General features: G+C 33.5%; 1 pseudogene; it reads right to left on the bottom strand.

Annotated features, from left to right (window-relative positions):
* Positions 1-3,321: 3,321 nt before the first annotated feature.
* Positions 3,322-8,074, bottom strand: LOC124374267 (annotated as a pseudogene).
* Between the last annotated feature and the right edge of the window lie 13,457 nt (positions 8,075-21,531).

Raw genomic sequence — 21,531 nt, forward strand, 5'->3', positions numbered from 1 at the left:
GACAGAATCTCTAATAAAATCGAGCGCCTTAATACTTTCCTTGCCAGCTTAGAACCGGATCTCGTAATCCTGACGGAACATGGACAAAATAAGGAAATAATTGGAAACACAAGGCTAATAGGATATGTGTTAGCTGCAGAATTCAGCAGAGAGCGTTATCGCAAGGGGGGAGTAGCTATTTTCTGCAAAACCCACTTGAAAGATGATATTGAAATACACAACACGCATGATCTCTGTGAGGAACTGGTCTGTGAAGTAGCGGCAGTTGAGTGAAACTTGGAAAATGCTGCATTTTTCTTGTTGGAATTTACAGGAATCAGGGAAAACATTGAAGCTAGTCTTGAGATAGTCTCAGATGTCTTAGAAAGTATTCCAACAAACAATCCAATAATCATCATGGGGGATGTTAACATTGACATCATGAATACACTCTGATGAGGGATATGTTGAGCGGACATGATATCCAGAGACTAGACCTGCCACCAACAAGAATAACGCCAACTTCAGCAACATCAATTGATTGTATCTTTACCAATATTACGCTCGAGGACCTCAATGTAGAAATAGTCAACACTGGGATATCAGACCACACAGGTCAACTCTGCACAATCAACTGTAATAGAAAATCACCTCCACTGCCCACTATCGAACAAAGAAATATGTGTGAACGGAATCTACTTCACCTGAAATATTATCTTAGCCAGCAAGACTGGTCAACAGTCTACCACGCAAAGAACATAGAAGAAACATACAACAATTTTCAAAAAATACTCCTAAACTCGATAGACTCTACATGTCCATTAATCAGGCATAAAATTAAAAAACCCAAATACACATTAACTGACCAAATTGCAATACACATGAAAAGACAGTTTCTCGAAGCACAAGAATGGTACAATATATCAGGAAGTGAAAATGACAAATTGATAATGTCACGGCTCAAAAAAGACTATGACTTGAGGCTGGAAACTCCTTAGGAAACAAGACCATGCAGAAACAGTGTCAAGGTCAGGTAACAAATCAAAAACTCTTTGGCAAATTATAAATTCTGAAAGGAAATCAAAAGATGAGAAGTCCCTACCTTTAGCACTGGATATCCACGGAGAACATGTACAGAAACCAAAACTGATTGCCGATCACCTTAACACGTTCTTTACCAATATAGCCCATGAAACCATTCAAACTGAATGGACACACTAATTTACAGAAAATAAACACCAGCAGAAAAATTTTAATGTCCCAACCCAACTTTGATACTTCAACCAACAAAACAGAGAGGAAATGACTAAACTCATTCAATCATTGAAAGTAAAAATCTCTACCGGTTATGACAATGTCTCTACAAGACTCCTGAAAATCTGCAAAGAGGAGCTTGTCGACCCCCTTAACAGAAATTATCAATAGTTCATTTAGCCGAGGAATATTCCCACCTGCATTAAAAATAGCTAAAGTCTACCCCAAATACAAACAAGGACCCACCACGCAACCTGCAAACTACCGCCCTATATCATTGATACCAACCTTCTCTAAAGTAATTGAAAAGCTTGTTCTTAATAGGATTCTAGAACATTTATCAATGAATCAACTTTTGAATCCACATCAACACGGTTTCTTATCAGGTAGATCAACTACAACTGCTTTGATAAGTCTGGTAGAGTTTTTTAGCTGATCAACTCGAAGATGGAAACACTTCCACAGCCATATTCCTTGACTACAGCAAAGCCTTCGACTGCCTTAGCCACGACCACCTGCTATCAAAACTAGCCACGCTTGTTCAATAAAGAATATCAAATATATTAAAAGACGTATAAATTAATATACATTTAGATTACTGAAAGGAATTAGGTTGTATGTTATTTTTCTTTGGACAACCCAAATAAGTTATTCTTGGAAGTTACTCATGAAAGGGCCTCATAGAGTCGTCTATGTTAAAAAACACTGAACGCTTAAATCTAATCCTGCAACATTGAATTTTAAACCATGTGACTTATTAATGGTCACTAAAAAAGACAATATCACAGAAAAGTGAAGCCATTTAAATTGAAAAGGTAAGTCTGTAGAGATTAAAGGAATCCAAGGAATCAAAACAAGTTATCCAGTTCCACAAACAGTCAATGTTGTACATCTACTATATAGGTTTTTAAAGATTTTACCAATTATACTGTACCTTTCCATAATTCAGGAGGATTAAGGTTACATTGTAACGGGACACCATACTTTCAACACTAATTTATGCAGAAGTATTCCAGAGGGCTGCAAGGAATTCAAGAACTCTGTAGAAAAATGAACTGCTTCATCAAGATTTAGCACAGTGTTTACAGAGTAGTATGTTTGCAACTGGGAGCAATTTTTTGAAAGAATCAAACTAATTACTTTGTCTACTTGATCCTTTTATAGGTGATAGAATAGCTCTCTCCTCTGATTTTTGAAAAATTCTGCAAAATGCCTGTTTCAGTAGACAAATAAACTCTTATATTACTATTATGTTCTAATTTATTCACATATGGCTAGATGTATGATCGTTTTAGTGATGAATTAATCTCATCATTTAAATTTAATAATAAAATAACTATAACTGATAAATCTGAGGATGCAAAAGTATAATTAGGGACTATAGTAACTACTAATTGGTTTTACTTAACTTGAGTTGAAGATTAGTTAATCTTGGATTTCATTATTAAACTTCACAATGAAGTGTGGTATGATGCCCGCTCGACCAATCAGAACACAGTTCTTTAGTCATAAGTCACGCAACAAAAACACACGGGGTTTTAAACATATCTACTTATCAAAATATTGATCAAAATTATTTGCTTGAAGAGTAATTTGACCTAATCTTTAAGTATCTTAATACATTTATATGGACACTTTATTGCTGTGGTGAAATAGCTTCAGAAAGTCTAATAAAAATGTAAACTTTAAAAGAGAAAAATGGTTATTGTAAGTTGTTCTTTGGAAATAAATGTATGCCACCATGGACTTTTTTGTAGGCCTTTTTGAAATGCACAATCCACAGTACATTAAATTTGTTATAATTCGTAAATTTTAGTCAGTATTAACAGTGAAAGCCCTCCAAAATTTCAACATTTGCATTATACAAACTTTTTACTACTTTTTACGATTATAGTATTGATGTATCATACCTAGGACCTGCCCTGGTTTATAACAAAATCAACAGTTAAAACCATATAAAAATCCAGACCAACGCAAAAAGCTACTTTAAATTTATACTGTGTATTGATGAATCAACCTATAGTGTAAATGTATTTCTTTGTTAGCTACAAATCTACTGGCGAAGAAGGGATAAATAAATAACAATTATTGAGCTTAAAGTGACATTTAATGATTTATTCACTCAATTGAACTGAACTGTCAGTTTATGTTTATTTAGCTTTTTCTTCCTTTGATGAATATTTCAGCTTGAAACCTATAAACATAATAAAGTGCATAAATAATCATTATAAAATTCATGAAGAAAAATACACATGTAGCCTAAGAAGTGAAATTATAGATATGAAATTTTGCATGCAATACCATCAAAGTCAATGATGCAGTATATGATGCATGATGTGATACTCTTACCTTGTCTTAGGAAATAATTAACAAATTATTTCCTAAAATATTTAAAATATGACACATAAAATATAAGAAACAAGAATAAGAATAATGAATTAATATAATATGCTTTTATTAAAGAGGCAGAGTAAGGGCTATCAACCCCTCTCTACCACTCAACTGCATATCATATACAGTTAATTTACAATAGTATGAAACAATTGCAGTCAATTATTAACTTATACTTTAAATAGAAAATAATAAAATTGCTTAAACTATACAAAATTAACTATGAACTTAAAATAAAAATCTACATATTAAAATGAATTCAAACTTAAAATACAAAAAATATATATATATAAATTGTAATAAATACAAGAAAAATTCAAAATATGGAACAAAAAGACACATTCAATTACTCTAACACACCCACTGACCACATGACCACAATAAGCAGCACCACCCGTCACCCCCACAGGGCTCCCAGCAGCAAACCCCTAACCCTCGCCCCGAAGCGTCCACAGTCCTCAATACATCTAATTCTATCTGGGAGAACGTTCCAAAGACGACAAGCTTCATCATTAAAGAAACTATTAAAAATTGATGATCGATGAATTAGAATTTATAGTAATATGGCTGCCCTTCTTGTAGGTTGTTCACTAATATCAGAGATAAAGTTGAAATGATCGGACAGATAAACAGGATATTTGGTTTTGATAATTAAATGTAGAATAGAAAGTGTGTGGAATTTACTTTGTTGATGAAGTTTCACGAGTGACAATTGCTGAAAATATTCTGTAACATGCTCATGATGTCTGAGATTAAGAATAAATCTCATACAGTAGTTCTGAGCATGCTGGATTCTGTCCGATTGCTCAACGGTCATGTCATTCATCACATCACACATCAAGTGTGATAGTATAAGATTCTTAATGAGCATCACCTTGCGATGAATGGCAGGTACAAGGCAAACCGCTTAAAACTGTGGATGCCAGTAAAGACGTTATTGTAACTTGGTCAGTCCATTTGAGCTTGTGGTCATAGAGAGTCTGAGATTTTTCAGTTTGTTTTGGTAATTTAGTTCACAACTGTTAAGTTTAAGTTTCCGGTGCGGTGTCAAGATTAATTCATTTTATCATTCTCAAGTTACCCATTATCACTGCTTGTGTTTTGTTTTCATTTCGTTTCAATACTTGTTGTGTTGCCCAAAAGTGAATGGCTTCAATATCCAAGTTGAGTAGTGACATTTGTGTTGACTTTTGAGTGGCTAGTTCATTCGTTAAACAGTGAATGTATATTTACAAATCGTCGGCGTAAAGATGGAAATTTGAATGTGTTTATCATTGAAGTGACATTGTTTATTTATATAAATTGAGAATAAAAGGGCCCTAAGTAGAACCCCTGTGTAATGGATTTACAGTCTGACATTTTATTTGCCTCCTCCACACATTGCTGACGTCCAGTAAGGTAAGACTCAACCCAGTTAACACAGCCATCGGAGAAACCATACTTCTTTAATTTTATAAGGAGGAGGGGTTGGGATACGCAGTTGAAGGCCATGAATAAGTCAATATTAAAATGGTCACTAGTCTCTTATCTATTACCAATCAGATATCAGTAATCTTCAATAAGAACACTGTTGTTGGACTACTCTTTCGAGACATTTCGAGAGACACGAGAGAATGCTTATAGGGCATAGTTTCAGAAGGAGTTTGAGGGTTAATTATTGTTTTCTTCAATGGGTGAACCAGGGCACGCTTTCAGCAAACATCAGGAAAACAGAAGAAATCCAAAGAACAATTGAAAATAACAACTATAATATGCAGTGTGATTGGTAAGGTATCCTTCAGAAAGCATAGAGGCATACCATCACCCCCGACCGCGTTGCTAGTCATCCTCAAAAAATGCGGCACACATGGCAGCCTCACTCACAGGTGCAAACGAGAACTGACAGCCAGCTGCATCCCGAGGAGCAGCCCTCAGCTCGGCGGACATAATCATGAGTTGCAGATTTCCGCTAATCACATCAAATAAATAATCAGAAAGAACGTCCAATGGTTTTGACTCAGGTAATTGAACTACTCACATGGCGAATGAATTTGAATAACTAAGTTTAATTTCGAATCTTTACTCACTTATACAATAAATCTTTAAATTAAAGGTATACAATAATATACAAAATAATTTAGAAACAATCTAAATTTAGAAGATGATTTTAAAAATGCTACATTAACTAAAAGGGGAGAGAGGATGCGGACCGAGATGTTTACCTGCCTACAATTTTGAACGCGACTGACGAATACCGGCTCAGCAGGTCAGGCAGTGGTCATCGCCTCAGAGGGGCCGTGGCCAATCAAAAAGGCCTAAGGCCTGTGCGAGAGGCTAGCTAGCCCTGGAGTCAGCATTTTGTATCAGCAGTGCACAAAACTAGCTGCTCTATAACTCCGTTCTATTTCTATTGTAATAATATTCCAATTCCAGTTTCTGGGCTTAAAACATTAAATTACTTGGTTGGTGATGGTTCAGATTAACTATTAATATTGAGAAAATTTATTTCTTATAAAATGGAATAATTATGTGACCGATAACAATATATATATTATATTAATTCTGAAAAAATAGTTAACATATGTTTAGTGTAGCAGTGACGATTTACAGACGGGGCATTACACAGATTCGACTATTGATACATTTACAAAATTGTCATTGATTTCATTGAGGTCAAAAATAAGGGTATAGACATTTGATTTTCCAGTACCTAGTACCTTAACCCCGTTCCCATGGCAACCTCGAGGACTGCTGCTGAGACAGAGTTCCATGGTAAAAATCTAACTTTGGCATTCCTGATTTTCTGCTGCATACAATTCCTAAGGCGTTTGTATATAGCCCAATTTTGTGTGGGGTTTTACCTCTTGGCCTTATGGAAGCTGAGTCTCTTCGTTTCTGAAAATCTCTTATGAAATCATTTATCCAAGGGGCGGGGACTTTAGAGATTCTTTTTGTGACAATGTATGAATGTTTATCAAATAAGCTGATAAGAAAAAAGTTAAAATTAATAACCATGTCATTCACGTCATTTGCAGCAGTAACCTCATGCCAGGGCAAAGCAACAGCATCAGTGAGAAGAGTAACTTGATCTAAGTCCCTGTATTTCCGGTACTTAATGATTCTGGCATGAATTTTGGGATTTGGAGTTTTACAGGCAAAAAAGGATTTTAGATATATTTATAAGCTCTGTAGAAAGACCGACAAAGCATTCCTACTGGTTGTTTTTCTACATACAGTGGTTATGACTATACATGTTCATTCATTCATACTGACAGAGTATGGCTTACAGAATAACTCTGAAATAATTTTCAATATTACCTTTGACCAAACTGTTAAGCCAGCGACTCAGAATAAGGAAGAATATGTTGAGAGGATAGCTGACTGACAGCAGTAACATTCTCTGTGATGGATTGAGGTGGTTGAACAGCAGGTATACCCAATTGCCCCTCATCACAGACTGCCAGAATCTAAATAGCATATAAAACACGTTAATGATGTAGAATTTAGATTGCCTTTCTCTTGTGGTGAAAAAAAGTTTTCTCTACACAGAGATGAAAGAAATGTACTCACATAGCACCATAAACGACAAACAGCAGTGTGAGTCCTACAAGAGCAGACTTGCGAGAGGGTTATGGTTTGGACAAATAATTAGGATGGACTATCACAATTGGCACAGGAAAGGAGTGCATTGCATGGTTCAGCCAAGGCGGTATGAAAGCGGTCAAACAGCTCGGGGTAGATGGCCTCTCGATCATACAGGAAGAAAGTCCAGAAAACTGCAAATATATACTGGAAAAGATGATAAAATTTGAATAAATGGAGAAAAACTTGGTGTTGCATTTATAATTTATTAAATTTCATAAACTAAGCATTGTATAGAGTAAAACATTAATCAGCACTTTCTTCTATGTAAAGAGTAATTTTGTTTCCGAGCCAATTTCTGCAATATAACAAGCAATACTATGATTTAAACTATTAAAGTGAACATTTTGGTAGAATAAACAGTCAAAGACGTTTTTATTTAACATCAATGTCTTTCAGTTTCACACCGCATTGTAATATGATTACAAGATTAATTTCATAAGATATTTCGGTCATGCTGTGGGAGGCTATCTTCACTCAACAGATGTTAAACCAAAACTGATTAGAACCAAACCTAAATCAGCTGTTGACTAAAGATGGCTCTTCACAGAAAGGCCAAAATAAGAATACAATTTTGAAGGCAATTAATTGTTTTCTCTTCATCCAAGAGAATCTCAATTAGGTTGAAAGAACAAGATGACATCAGAACAGAAGATGCACACACATCCCTATAACATCTCCATGTAAAGGAATCATGCATGATAAACAAACATTATAGATTATACTACTAACATTATTCCTTAACTTTTTCACTACCCTCCTCTCATCTTATTTTCCACTGACTGTTCTTTTGGAAGACATCAAATTTATTATTATCTCTATCAAACATCTCTTGTTTCATCAACTCATTGAATACTCACCAAGGTGAGGGGGAGCACCAGAGACCGTGAGCAGGTAGTGTCTGATGGTGAAGCAGTAGTGGGACCATCGAGGGCATCGGAAGAGAGTTGGGAGACTGTCCACTATATCCGAGAAGGAAACGATGACAAAGTACATCGTTTGGAGGAACTGTAGCAGAAAATAGTTAGTGAAAAACAATCAGTACAATAAAGTAATTGAGAACCAGTACAATAGAGTAATTGAGAACATTAAAACTCGTTAAAGAAAAACGTTCAAAAGAGTAGGAAAATTGATCACAAAGTTCAAATTATTGGTGAATTTTGAATATTTTGAGATAAAATGAAAATAATATTAATCATATTGTATAATTTAATCCTTTGAGAAGCAATTTTACAAAGGGGGTACAAAATATGGGATTTTTATAAAAATGTGAAATTTTAGCTCTATTTTTTGAAATAATCATGGCTAAACTGTATTTATTTGAGGAACGCACTTTAAGAACACAAAGTAATTTTTTTATGAAACTGTTAGAGGAGTTTTCTCATAAGAAAGACTTTGGCTGTCATCTGCACTAACTTTAGTGGGTATTAAAATGGAAGAGTAGTGAAAGAATTTAAAAACTCATAAATAATAGTTACATCTGCCAAGTAGTCAACATGATAAATAAAAATTTCTAGACATTTTATCTTGTTGGCTAACACGGTATGGCAATTAATGTGTCTTGTATTGTTAGGTTTACAAACTAATGTATCAAGGTTTTAAACTAGTGCTTTTAAAACTTTCACTTCTGTCATATTCCAACCCCCTCAAAAATTAGAGGGGCTGATAATCATGATTCTCCCATTGATTGATTGATTTAAAAAAAACTAGGTTGTATTCTTATAAATTGCAAATTGGGTCTTGTCTCCTGTATAACAAAAAGTAAACAAATCGAGAAATGATAAATTGCATTCCTGCGTAAAAAGTTCTTGAATTCCAGCTAACTAAAAAAAATATGTTTCAAATTTTACAATATTTTGCAGTGTTTTTTATTTATTTTTCACTTTTATTTATCACTAAAGATACATGCTGAAAGGAGGCTGAATTGAAAAGCTCAAGTTTTTAGAATCCCACTGATAGCATATACACATGAACCTCCTTTATGGGATTGTTTGAAAACTTGTTCTGTATTTCAATATATGTTCTTGCAATGATGAGTACAGTCCAACATCTTTTTCTTTTTCTAAATTACTTTGAATAGTTTGGAAATTTGAATGGACTCATCAACTAACCCTTTACTCTTGGAAAACAAATTAAGATAGGACCTAAAACATCTGTCAAGCTCTAGACTTTTATTTATTTCCTTTTCTAATGACAGATACAAAGTAGTATACTGTCCAATTATGAATTGGGGTGAAATCAGTTTTTGATTAAAGAAATCCTCTAGAATTTAGAGTTGGTCAAAAAATTTGTTTAATTACAATTATTCATCCATTTCACTTTCCAACTATTCAAAAAACTGGTAGGGAATGATGGGCTGTTAGATTTTTATATAAGTATTCAAGCTTGCAAGGTCAGTTAAATGTCACATGACATTTGGCTGTTTATATGGATCCAGTTTACACTTTTCTCATTTTAAAAAGAAGCCTTTATTGTCTCATTTTATTCCTGTAGGTGACTATGAGCCTTGACTATATATTCATACACAATTCTTATATTCAAGGCCAGAACTCTTTGAGATCTAGATGAATGTCTAAAACTTAATAACCTAAAAAACTACTAAATAAAATTAATTTTCTGTTTCTGTCCATCAACTGATTATATGCAATTTAGTCAGTGCTATATGCAATTTAGTCAGTGCTAAATTTAAGTCTTTGTATTTTTTCAAACACGAACCTTTAAGTTACTGGCATTTTATTATGTTCGTCCTAATACGCATGTCAATATTTTTGTACAATTACTATATATACAACATTTTTCATGATATATACTCGTTTTTATGTTTGACTTCCTTGGACTCTTCAAACATTTAAAATCCAATGCTCATTTTAGATGGCATTCTTTTTGAGAATAAAAGAATTTTGAGCATTTGCCATCATTATATGTTACAAAAAAAAAATACACTATGTGTTATAAATTTTGTCCTGAAAATGTCTGAAATCCTGTTAGCCTATCAAACCTTCCATCATCAATAACAAACTTTAAACAAAGCATTCTTTGTGCTAGTCATTTCTAAAAGATTAAAGGACTTCACTTCAAGTAGTTTCCTCATAGTAATGTGCATCGTTGTTGTGTCATGGATTAACAAACTCAAGCTTACCATTTATTATATAGTTTGAGTTAAGCTCAGTCAAAGCTCAAAGTGGGATTCGAATTCAAGTCTCTGGGTGATAAAAGGATATGCCACTTAACTACTACAGATGACCTGACAGCATGTGGTGTATTAATTCTTCAACTTCTTACTCTTATCAGCTGGTACCTTGCCCTAACATAACCTGTCATAAAAAAGCTTATAAATAAGTAACCCTGAACAAATCTCAATCATTAATGAACATGCATGAACATTTTTAATAGTTAATATCTTTCAATAATAGTCCAAATTTTATTTTTAACATATAACTGTTTTTGTCTCATTAAACTTTAAATTGACAGTAGAACTTACCCTGACCTTATATTTCTGTTTTTTTCAAGAATTTCACATGACTATGCCTTCATTACGCAATTGGCTTTATAGTGTAGCAGTGACATAACTAAGGGGGGAATAAGAGGGGCACAACCCTCCAAAAGCCTTAAAACTTTAGTAACTAAAAGCAATGTTATGTTTACAAACTTGTTGTGCCTTTAATGATGTGTTTAATTTCAATCCAACTTGTTTTAAATATAGTACCTAGTTGAATGTGTTAGTTTGAATTAGGTATATATAAAATTTATTTATACAGATTTATTTTCACACCCCTGGTATGGTGTGCTCTTCTCTCATCCACTCCCCCCAAAGTCATAGTTACACAAAAAATACCCATTATACAGTTATATTGCTAGAATTGTCAATTAATATTACATGGCTAATATTTTTCATTAACTCATATTAGTAATATCACGTACACTCAGTGAAATAGCAAATAAAGTATGTTTGATTTGGATTTAATGTGTTCAAATATTCAAGCTCCTTGACAGGTGTCAAAATTTTATTTAAAAAGTTCTTTAAATTTTTGCTAGAATTACAAATTACACAAACAGTATTGTACATATACAGCCAGGTATTACTTACAGAGACCCAGATACTGAGGTATTTATGCTTATTTTCAAAACCATATTGAAAAATAATACTTTTTATACTTATTTTCGTCACACTCAAGGAAAATTAATAGAAACCCTCGATAAGTGAGATAGAAATAAAAGAGAGTGATGAGCCAGTTGTATATCTTCGCTAACATCTTGACCACAACTGTCTCAAGCCTTTGTGTGGGGCTTCACCCTCACTAATCCATATTGACTCAGCCAATACTTCTTTGTATTAGTAGGCCTACTAATAATTGCATTGGTCACAATTTTTATTGTTGGAATTGGTATCACTGATGGATGGGTCTCAGCCCTAGCTATGCAACAGCAGGTGTGTATCAACCATTGTAATACTTATATGTTTAAAAAGTGTTCATACATATTATTTTTAAAAAATAGTGTTTTTGTTCCTAGTAGCTATTTTATTAAACTTTACTACAAACTTTTACTATTTTTACTTTTATTATTTTTACTACAAAACTAAATAAAATGGCTCCTTTATTTATTTTTAATAATGGTTTTGTTTGTATGGATTTGTAATAAATATTTCCCGAGTTTTATGAACCTACTCTTATTGTTTATTTAAATTGCATAAGGTTTGTAAAACAGTAAAATGGTAAACAGTAAAAAAATAAAGAAAAAAAACATTTGTTATTTATTTATAAAATAATTTTGACTTTTACCTGTTTTAAATTTAGTTATATTTTATACACACACACAAACACATATATATATAAACGGGTAGCACATTCACCCGGCAATTCAATGTTTATTAAAATTATGTATAGTCGATTTATTAACACAATTTGTTAATGATCTTCAAGAATTCTCTTCTTTAAAATTTTCATGGATATATTTCAAAATCTAAAGTTACATTTCTAGATTTAGATGTTTTTATTGAATCTGGATTTTCTCCAAACCAAATTACACATAAAAGAGACTAACACTATGAATTACCTACATTTCTCCAGCTGTCACCCAATGTACGTCAAAAAATCCATTCCAAAAAGTTTGTCATTAAGAGCAAAGAAACTATGAAGCAGCCAATCTGATTTCTTAAACTAAATAAAAAAATTGGGTAAAACCTTCAAAGATTTGGATTACCTACCCCAAAAAAATGGTTCAAAAATCAAATTAATATACCAAAATGTTTTCAAACAATTTATATGATTATTCAAAAGAACCTAAATCTATTACTCACAGTTACTATTTAGAACCTAGTGATTAATTTCACACCCCATTTGAAAAGAGTTGCCCTTAATTCCTCGCTGGTGAAGTAAGTAGCGTTGTCGCTCACAATAACTTCCGGCAAACCAAAGTTTTTAAAAATATTACTCTCTAAAGTTTACAACACCATACCTGAATTCACTTTCCTGAGAGGCACGAACCATTGCACCTTGTGAAGTCGCCCATCATGATTAGGATGAATTCATCCCGCCTTGAAGATCTAGGCAGAGGTCCAAATACATCCTTGTAGACTTCCTGCAGTGGACGTGCCGAAATGTAAGCACGGTCTCACCAATTAGTAAGTTTACTCAATAATTTTCTAAGTTTGTCTACATTGTCATATGTACTAGTTTCTCATACGGAACCACAGTTCATAAATTAATTTGTCCTTACTTGAAAAGTCCACTTTGAGAGCCATTTTTGGTTAAATAAAATTTATCTTAACTATCACAACTTAACTAGACAACACAAGTTCTTGCCAAAGTTTTCTAACAAAGTTTATAACAGTTTGTATAAGTTTATTAAAAATTCACTGGATATTTTTACGAGCAGAGTGGCGCAGCCAATATAACGACTTGGATTGTAGATATTAATATTCCAGAGTATTAATATTTAAATTATCAATAATACATCCAAGACGATATAATATATTTTTTGATTAGTAAGCTCCTAGTGAATATTAATTACAATTTATTACTAAATTTGTTAAACTATTAAATATTATCTGGTTTGTCTAAAATAAAAATCACAGTTCTAAATAAAATAATGGATTTATTTTAAACTGGCAAATTAATAAGTTCAACGTTTCAAAGTTTTCATCACTCTATTTTCCACAAAGAATTGACAAACCGTTTAGTAAATTTAAAAGTTCCTTTGGCAAGAAATATTAAAATATTAATCAAATATGTCAAACTAAAAATCAGAGCTCTCTTCTAAAATAAAATAATAAAGTTTTAAAATAAAAATGAAATACCACTTGGAAATAACTAAAATAAAAATGTTCACTTCTAAGTTCACTCAAAATTCAAAATAAAAATTTAAACTTCTCTTTCCACTATTTGAACCTTAACTTTCAAGTCTCTGAAATTCAGATTACAACTCCCTCTAACAATTATTAAAGTTCAATTAATTTCCAATTAATAATTCACAATAAAACAGTTCCAGTTAAATATTAATAAATTACTACTTTTCCAAATCTCAATTAAAGTTATTAACAAAGTTCCAATTTTGATTCACTTTTCTTGCAAGCATGAACCAAATATAACTTGTATGATTCTATTATGCTCTATTGTTCCTCGAGAATAAGTTATTCAGATTGCTCTGTAGTTTCTATGAATTTAATTTTTTTCCTCAAAATCCCTCGCGGAAAAAATTTTTAAGAAACACGGCGCACTGTAATTAACTTAATACACGAAAATAACCAAAAGAAGCGTGAAAATTATGAGCGGGCGCTTAAATACTTCCCTTTCCAATCAACTTTGCAGGACATCTGTGGTTTTCTCTCATTGGTCCAGCTGTATCAAACCAGGAGAACAATACTCGCAACAAGACAAGTTCTAATCAATTCAAGGCAGTCAACTTGCCTCCGTAACAATTTAAAACTACCAGTACTAACTTGCCAAAGGATTACATGTTCGTTTTTACCCTGACATTTCACAATCTAATCAAAAATTAAATCCCAATATTTCAATCCCAAAATTTTATTTTATTTAAGTTTTTAATTAAAAAAATAAATCAATTGTAGCTTTAAAAAAACGCTACAATATGTTAAATTTAAATGAAACAGTTGTAATTTTTGATTAATAATCTGTATTTAATATTTGATATATTATATATATATATATGAAGGGTCAGCGGGAAAAACGATGAGAGTCAATAAATTAGTAAAATTCCGGTTTTGATGTTTTCTTGTAGAACAAAGCAGTAAGTTTTTTTTCAGTAGAACACCTGGGGGGAAAACGATGAGGGTCCTGAGATATTTAAAGTTAAAGATTTAGTGCAAGGGAGAAAAACGATGAGAGTCAGTCAGGTCAGAGGGAAAGACGATGAGAGTCAACAAGTGGATGTTTGTTTGTGTTGGAGGTAGCCACAGCTGTTTCCCGCTCTTTCTTTTGAGGTTATGCTGATGTTGTTGGTGTGCTGTCTATGATTCAACTAGTGAATGTGATTTGTGTTAATGGTTTGTTTTTATTGATTTCTCAGTTATTTTGAGTTTTTGCAAGTATGGAGTCAGTGGGGGAAGTTAATCCAACACCAAAGAAGAAACCCAAGTTAGGTCCACAAGGAGTCAGACAAAATTCTTAAATAGCAGCATAGGTCAAGTTTGATATCAAATTAAAGGTCTCACTTAGCAGAGTACAATTCCGCAAACCGGATTTCAAAAGGTGGATTCATTCAGTAGTTATAGCTGTCTGAATTTTAAAAACTATTGAACAATTGTTAAATTATTAAGTATTACAAGTAAAAACCAATTTTTTAAGTACCTGTGATCAAAGTAAGTGTTCAAAATGTTCCCCTCCCATCATCTGACAATGTAGTAATTGAAGCCAGGAATCAATAATTATTAACAATAAACACAACTACTGTTTAGAATGTGAAAGTGGCTCTTTGGGTTTTCCCAAAGAGTGAACTTTGACCCCCAAGTGAACTTTGACTGCAAACCGTTGTTATCTGTATTTTGTTAGGAAGGTAACAGTTCAGTTACACTGAACCTTTCAGCAGGTTTAGTTATGCAGATGGAATAATTTTCAGTCATTAACAAGATTTTAAAATTGGTTATTAATTTGTTTATTTACCGTTATGTCACTTAGTGAGTGTGAAAGGATAACTCTTTTAATGATGCGTGGGTGGGGAGATAATGAAAGATCATATGAAGCAGTTTAAAAAATTTATTCAATGATACTTTTCCAGAGAGATATCCTATCTCTAAGTCCACAGTAATAAAGACAGTGGCCCGTTTTGTAGAGACTGGTAGCGTTAACGATCGTGTCAGAACTGGAAGACCAACAACAGTGACGGGTGAAGCCGCATCATTAGATGTTCTTCAGTCTTTCGTCGAGAATCCAAATGAATCAGTTAGATCTGCTGCAGAAACTCATGAAATGTCTAGTGAGCCAGTCAGAAAAGTGTTTTAAAAAGGCAGCTTTCAATGTGTACCGAATACATCTGATTCAGGAAACTGAACGAAGACGACTTCGATCGGCGGCTCGAATTTTGTGAAGTAATGATGGATAGAATTGACCGAAAACAAATCCTTTTGAACGATATTTTATTTTCTGATGAGGCAACATTTTATGTTGAATGGCAGTGTCAATAGACATAATTGTCGGTATTTGGACAAACAGCAAACCGCACTGGAAAGAAGAGAGTAATGCAAAGCATCCACAGAAACTTAACGTTTGGGCAGGTATTATAGGAAATCAAATTGTGGGCCCATTATTTATCAATGGTAATTTAAATGGTGACTCGTATCTAGCAATGCTCCAAAATGAGATAATTCCTGCACTACAAGCTGCTCTTGGTCAACAATTTCAAAGAATTTATTTCCAACAAGATGGCGCGCCACCACACTTTGCTCTCCTTGTTAGAGAATACTTGGATACAATATTCCCTCACAGATGGATTGGAAGACGTAGTGCAGTAGAGTGGCCTGCTCGTTCCCCTGATTTATCTCCGCTGGATTTTTTTCTTTGGGGATACCTCAAAAATAAAGTTTATCGTACTAAGCCTCGAGATTTGGCGCACCTAGGAAATCTCATAGTCCAAGAAGCTCAAGATATTCCTCGTGACTACCTTCAAAATGCAGTGGATGGCTTTTACAACCGCCTAGGACATTGCCAGATGATGGAAGGGGAACATTTTGAACACTTACTTTGATCACAGGTACTTAAAAATTGGTGTTTACTTGTAATACTTAATAATTTACATTGTTCAATTGTTTTAAAATTCAAATAGCTATAACTACTGAATGAATCTACCTTTTGAAGTCCGGTTTGTGGCATTGTACTCTGCTAAGTAAGACCTTTAATTTGATATCAAACTTGACCTATGCTGCTATTTAAGAATTTTGTCTGACTCCTTGTGGACCGTCTCCCAAAGGGATTGTCCGGTCGGTATTTGGGCAGATGTGTGCGTTACTATCACCAGTAAGCACGTGTGAACTTTGGTATTTCTTTCTATTGTGGTTCAAAAATTAAAAAAGAGACTTAATTGTCACCCTGTATATAAGAGAGTGTATTTGGTATGGTAGCCAATGAAGAACTTAACTGCCTAACCAATGCTGTGACTTGTACCATAAGCACCTACACTATGCGTTCAAGGATCGAGCGAGGAGGAACTAAATGGCTTTCATAGGAGTAGAGACTGCCTTAGAGTAAGATAAGTTTGTATTGGAAGTCTTTGCAGTACTCTTTCTGTACTTCTGAAAATAAGACAGCTTCAGAGACTATTTTGGAAGCTCCTTTTTTTCCAAGTATACTTCATAGTTTCTTAAACTAGATGGACACTTTTTTTGCACCCTTGCAATTCGCACAGTGCTCCTCATTGCTTTAGCAGTCCTTGTCATTGTGGCCGTCTTAGCCAAAGTGGCTACATACCTACTGATTTATGCAACTTTTACTACTAGAGTGGCCAAACCTCTGGCACTTGAAGCATCTCTGAGCGTTTCTGGAGTATGGGCTAAATGGTAACAAGAGTAATCTGCTCTGATGCTAGATGGTGGATGGGGAACAGAGAATGTTCAAGTTCAAGTTCAAAATCACTTTATTCAAGAAAATGTTTAATTTCAGAAAGAGTTCAAGAGTTGGAGTTTGGAACTAATGCAAAAGTTCTGAGCATGCTGGAGTTTATTTGAAAGATCCACAGTCATGTTGTTAATGACCATGCCACAGTAGTTGAAGTGAGGCAGTGCAAGAGTCATTATTGGCATTATTTTAATATCCTGTGGTAGATATGAAGACAGCCGCTTCAGGCTGTGAACACCAGCAAAGACCCTATTTACAAGGATCTATTGGAAATCTAAACATGGAAAAGAGTGAGGGATGCGACAGATGTAGAAGAGGCCTGCTCTCAGGTTATAAATACTATTACATTAGCAATTGAAATAATTTGCCCGGAAAAAAAGTCTCGAGGTCCGAGTAACAATCAAAAGAAATACTTTTCCCAGAAGTGATTGTACTTAAATGCGTTTTCTAGATGCCCAGCATAAGTACATCCTGAGTGGTAAGGAAGAAGATAGACTTGCAGCTAATATAAATAAGAAGACATATGACCAAAAAATTAATAAGCATCTGTAAAAACTTGAATGCACAATTAATATCTGAAGCATCAAACAAAAGTAAAGTTACTTTTGGAAAATCATAAACAATGAAAGAGCTCCAAAAACTTGTTCTTTCACCCCTTCCTCTCTAAAACGTCAATGGAATAAAATTGAGGACACCTTACAATTGGCTAATCTTACTTGATACTTGAAGTCTTCATTGATGACTGGAATTCCAGATAGATTGTGTCAGTTTCGTTGATCCCGGAAGGTGGGACTAGAAGAGTGGCATCGCATCCAGCTCAGTGAGTGAATAGAGAGGCCTTTCTATTAAATAATCATTTTAATGATTACTTTTCTATAAAAATAAGAATACGTTTATTGTCATAGAGCTTACACGAGCATCGACCACAAGTCATGTATAAAATATAAAAAATTAGCATAAGTCCAGACAAGGAAAAATTTGGTACCCAAAACATGAAGTTGCTAAAACAGTCACCGCCACAATTTAAATTATTTTAAAATATAAATAAATTAAATAACAAATTAAAACAGGTATGTAACAAATAAACAAATAAACAACAACAAGTAAAACACAGCCTCTGAAATTACACCAGAATTATATAACATTGATAAATTTTCTAATATAGCTTGTATAAATAAAAAACCATGACATTAAACATTTAAAATCTAATCATTAAATTAAATAGGTTATGTCTAGAAACTAACAGTTCCACAGTCAAAAAATTCTTTCAATGAATAAAATGGATTGACTAAAAAGCCAGGAATAAAATTTTTTTGATTAAATTCATTAAAACTATATTTTGAGATAAGTGGTCTTAAAAAGTTGTACCGTAAAACTGGGTTACTTTGCCCCACTTTTACCAGATTTTCTGTTTTATATTGTACTGGAAACATAAACAATTGACAAGTACTCAAGTTTGAAGGCTAATTTTTAATAGTTCAAAACTTTCTCTAAAAGATTGTTATATTGAAAATACATTTTTTATAGTTGATTTATTAAATTTATTTATTTTTTATCTTGGGCCAAAGTAAGACACTGGTTAGGGTAACTTTGTCCCACTTCATATATCCCTAACTATCTCACAATACTGCTAAATCATAGTTGGAGCAATGTAACACCCTGGTTTTTTGGATATAAAAAGTTTCTCTCATGTCATTGTAAATAATCAGACTTTATTATTTTTATTTTTCACTAGCTTTTCACATGTTTTACAAAAAGCAAAGTAAAAATTGACTTAAGCTTGACTTAAAAAAATGGTTAAAAAACATTAAACGAAAAAAGAAAGTGAAGCAATATCCAGTTCTTAATATAAGTAGGTAAACATTAAGTATATGGTATATAATGTAATGTAAGTCTGTTATTTATGGCCATATTTACAGAAAAAAAGTCCTCTTTTCAGCAATTTTGGAGGATTAATCAGTTGTACAATGTCAGACCATTTATAGAAAAGCAAGTCTTTTTCATTGGGCCACTTCCAATACCTTGGTGTAGGCTGCATACAATCCACAATAAGCACCAGTGTCTAGTACACTCATAACGAGTCCTGGAAATTGTTTTCCATTCCAGGTAACCACTACAAATTTTCCTTCTTCTACAGCGTCCTTTACAGAGTGAGTTTCCAGAGTTGTTTGTAAAGTTGATTCCATTGGCTCATTTTCTACAACAGAAACTGTTGTGAGTTTTACTGCCTAAGCCAGAGGATTGGGGTATTAGTTCACACTTTTCTCGTTTGCGAGTCTTTGTGGGTTGTGATACATACACTTCCTCATCCGAACTAAATATCAAATCACTGTGCCCAGATGAAACAATACTATAAGTGTCACATTCTTCATCAGATGACAAAAAATCCCCACATTTATTCTTCTTCGTATTTCTTTTTTTCTTTTGTTTTGGTTTTTCTTTTGGAATTTTTTCTTCTTGTTGTTGGATCAAGTCTTGTTCAGTGATACTTTGGCCAGCTGGTACATTTAGTTTCTTTTTTCTAGAGCTTCGGGGTGTCACAATTTCACTCCTTTTCTTTTCTAGATGAGATAGAAAAGATTCTCCAACAAGTTCTAAGTCAGCTGATGCAATTTTTGATGGGAGGCGTTTTAATATATCTCATCTTTGTTAAGTGGATAAATTCCTGACTTTCTAAACCCAGATATTATGTTTGTTGAAGTGTTTTCCTCAAGTGAATCCAATGTCTTTTTTAAAAGCCTAGGAAATAAGTCTTTAGGCAGAGATGCAACATTTTTTCCACTTTCGGTTTGTTTCCATTGTTCCATTGTTTGCTTCCATTTAATTTTTAATGGTCTGAAATATGCCACATCTAGAGGCTGAGTTAAGTGGCTTGAATTTGGTGGTAAGCAAACAAAAGATTATGTTATTCTCCTGACATAGTTGAAGTACATTGATGCTTAAATGAGAGCTTAAATTGTCCCCTATTACTACCTTTTTCCCCTCTTTTTTCTTTAATTCTGGAAGGAGGTGTGATGTAAACCATTCTTCAAACGTTGGTAAGTCAATAAGTCATAAGTCATAAGTTCTTTATTGTCATTAAACATTACAAAAATGTGATAGACATAGTCAATTTGTAACAATAAGTTAGGCTATTACAATAATTTAAATGTATGAAACATAAGTAGCCTAAAATAATAGTCTATATAACAAGTAGGCCCTAGTTAAATTATAATATTATCAAACTTTAAAAAATCTTTTAAGTCATAAAAAGGGTTAGCCAATTAACCATTTGTGAAATCTGACCTTAAATAGAACTAAGAGGTAAGGACTTGGATGCAATATGTAGTTTTTATTGTACAACTTGAGGCCAACAACATTGTAACTATTTGTACTCTTACTTAATCTGCAAAGTGGGATTACTGCCTTAGACTGATTGCGAGTGTCATGATTGTGAACATCACTATGTACGGAAACTAAATTTGAGTTATTTTTCACATTTACCACACAGACAAATATATACAGGTTTATCACAGTTAAAATTCTACTATCTACAAAAAGGGGTTTGCAATGAGCTTTGACTAGAGATTTGGTAACAATCCTAATGGCCTTCTTTTTGGAGCAATAAAAATATTATTTACATGACTGCTGTTTCCCCACAGGAGAACACCATAACATATCACAGAATGAAAAAAGGCAAAATAAACTATACGTAAATATTGTAATGGTAACATGGAAGAAAGACTCTTGAGCAAGTAAATTACTTTGGCAATCCATCCATGTCGAGTCCTGTTGTATCTAGCTCCAACAGGGCCACCTTCTGTCCATGTGTTCCATAAATGTTCAGCCTTGTATATAACATAAGGTGGTGGTATTGGCTCTCCAGCAGCATTAGCACAGAACATTACTGTTGTGCTTGATTTTGTGGAGTTCATAACACGTTCGGGGTACTTACAAACCCCTACGACAAATGATCTTCTTACGTCCAGGGTCATCAGTCATGTTAGTTTCATCGTAATTATATATATTGCTGGGTGGGTACCGGTTCATCATCTGTCAAAACTTGTTCTAGATTCTCAATAAATTCAGTTATTGAATCCTCAGTCACTGCGGCCCGTACTCTTTTAATGTTTGAAGCAAACCGCTTTGTTAATAAAGGGTGTCTTGCTAAGAAAGATTTAGCCAGTCTCGTCCAGGTAAATTGTCTTTAAATTGTCTAACAACCTTTCCTTGCCTACAG

The sequence above is a fragment of the Homalodisca vitripennis genome, unplaced genomic scaffold (genome assembly GCF_021130785.1).
Source record: "Homalodisca vitripennis isolate AUS2020 unplaced genomic scaffold, UT_GWSS_2.1 ScUCBcl_7710;HRSCAF=15506, whole genome shotgun sequence".
Classification (NCBI taxonomy): Eukaryota; Metazoa; Arthropoda; class Insecta; order Hemiptera; family Cicadellidae; genus Homalodisca; species Homalodisca vitripennis.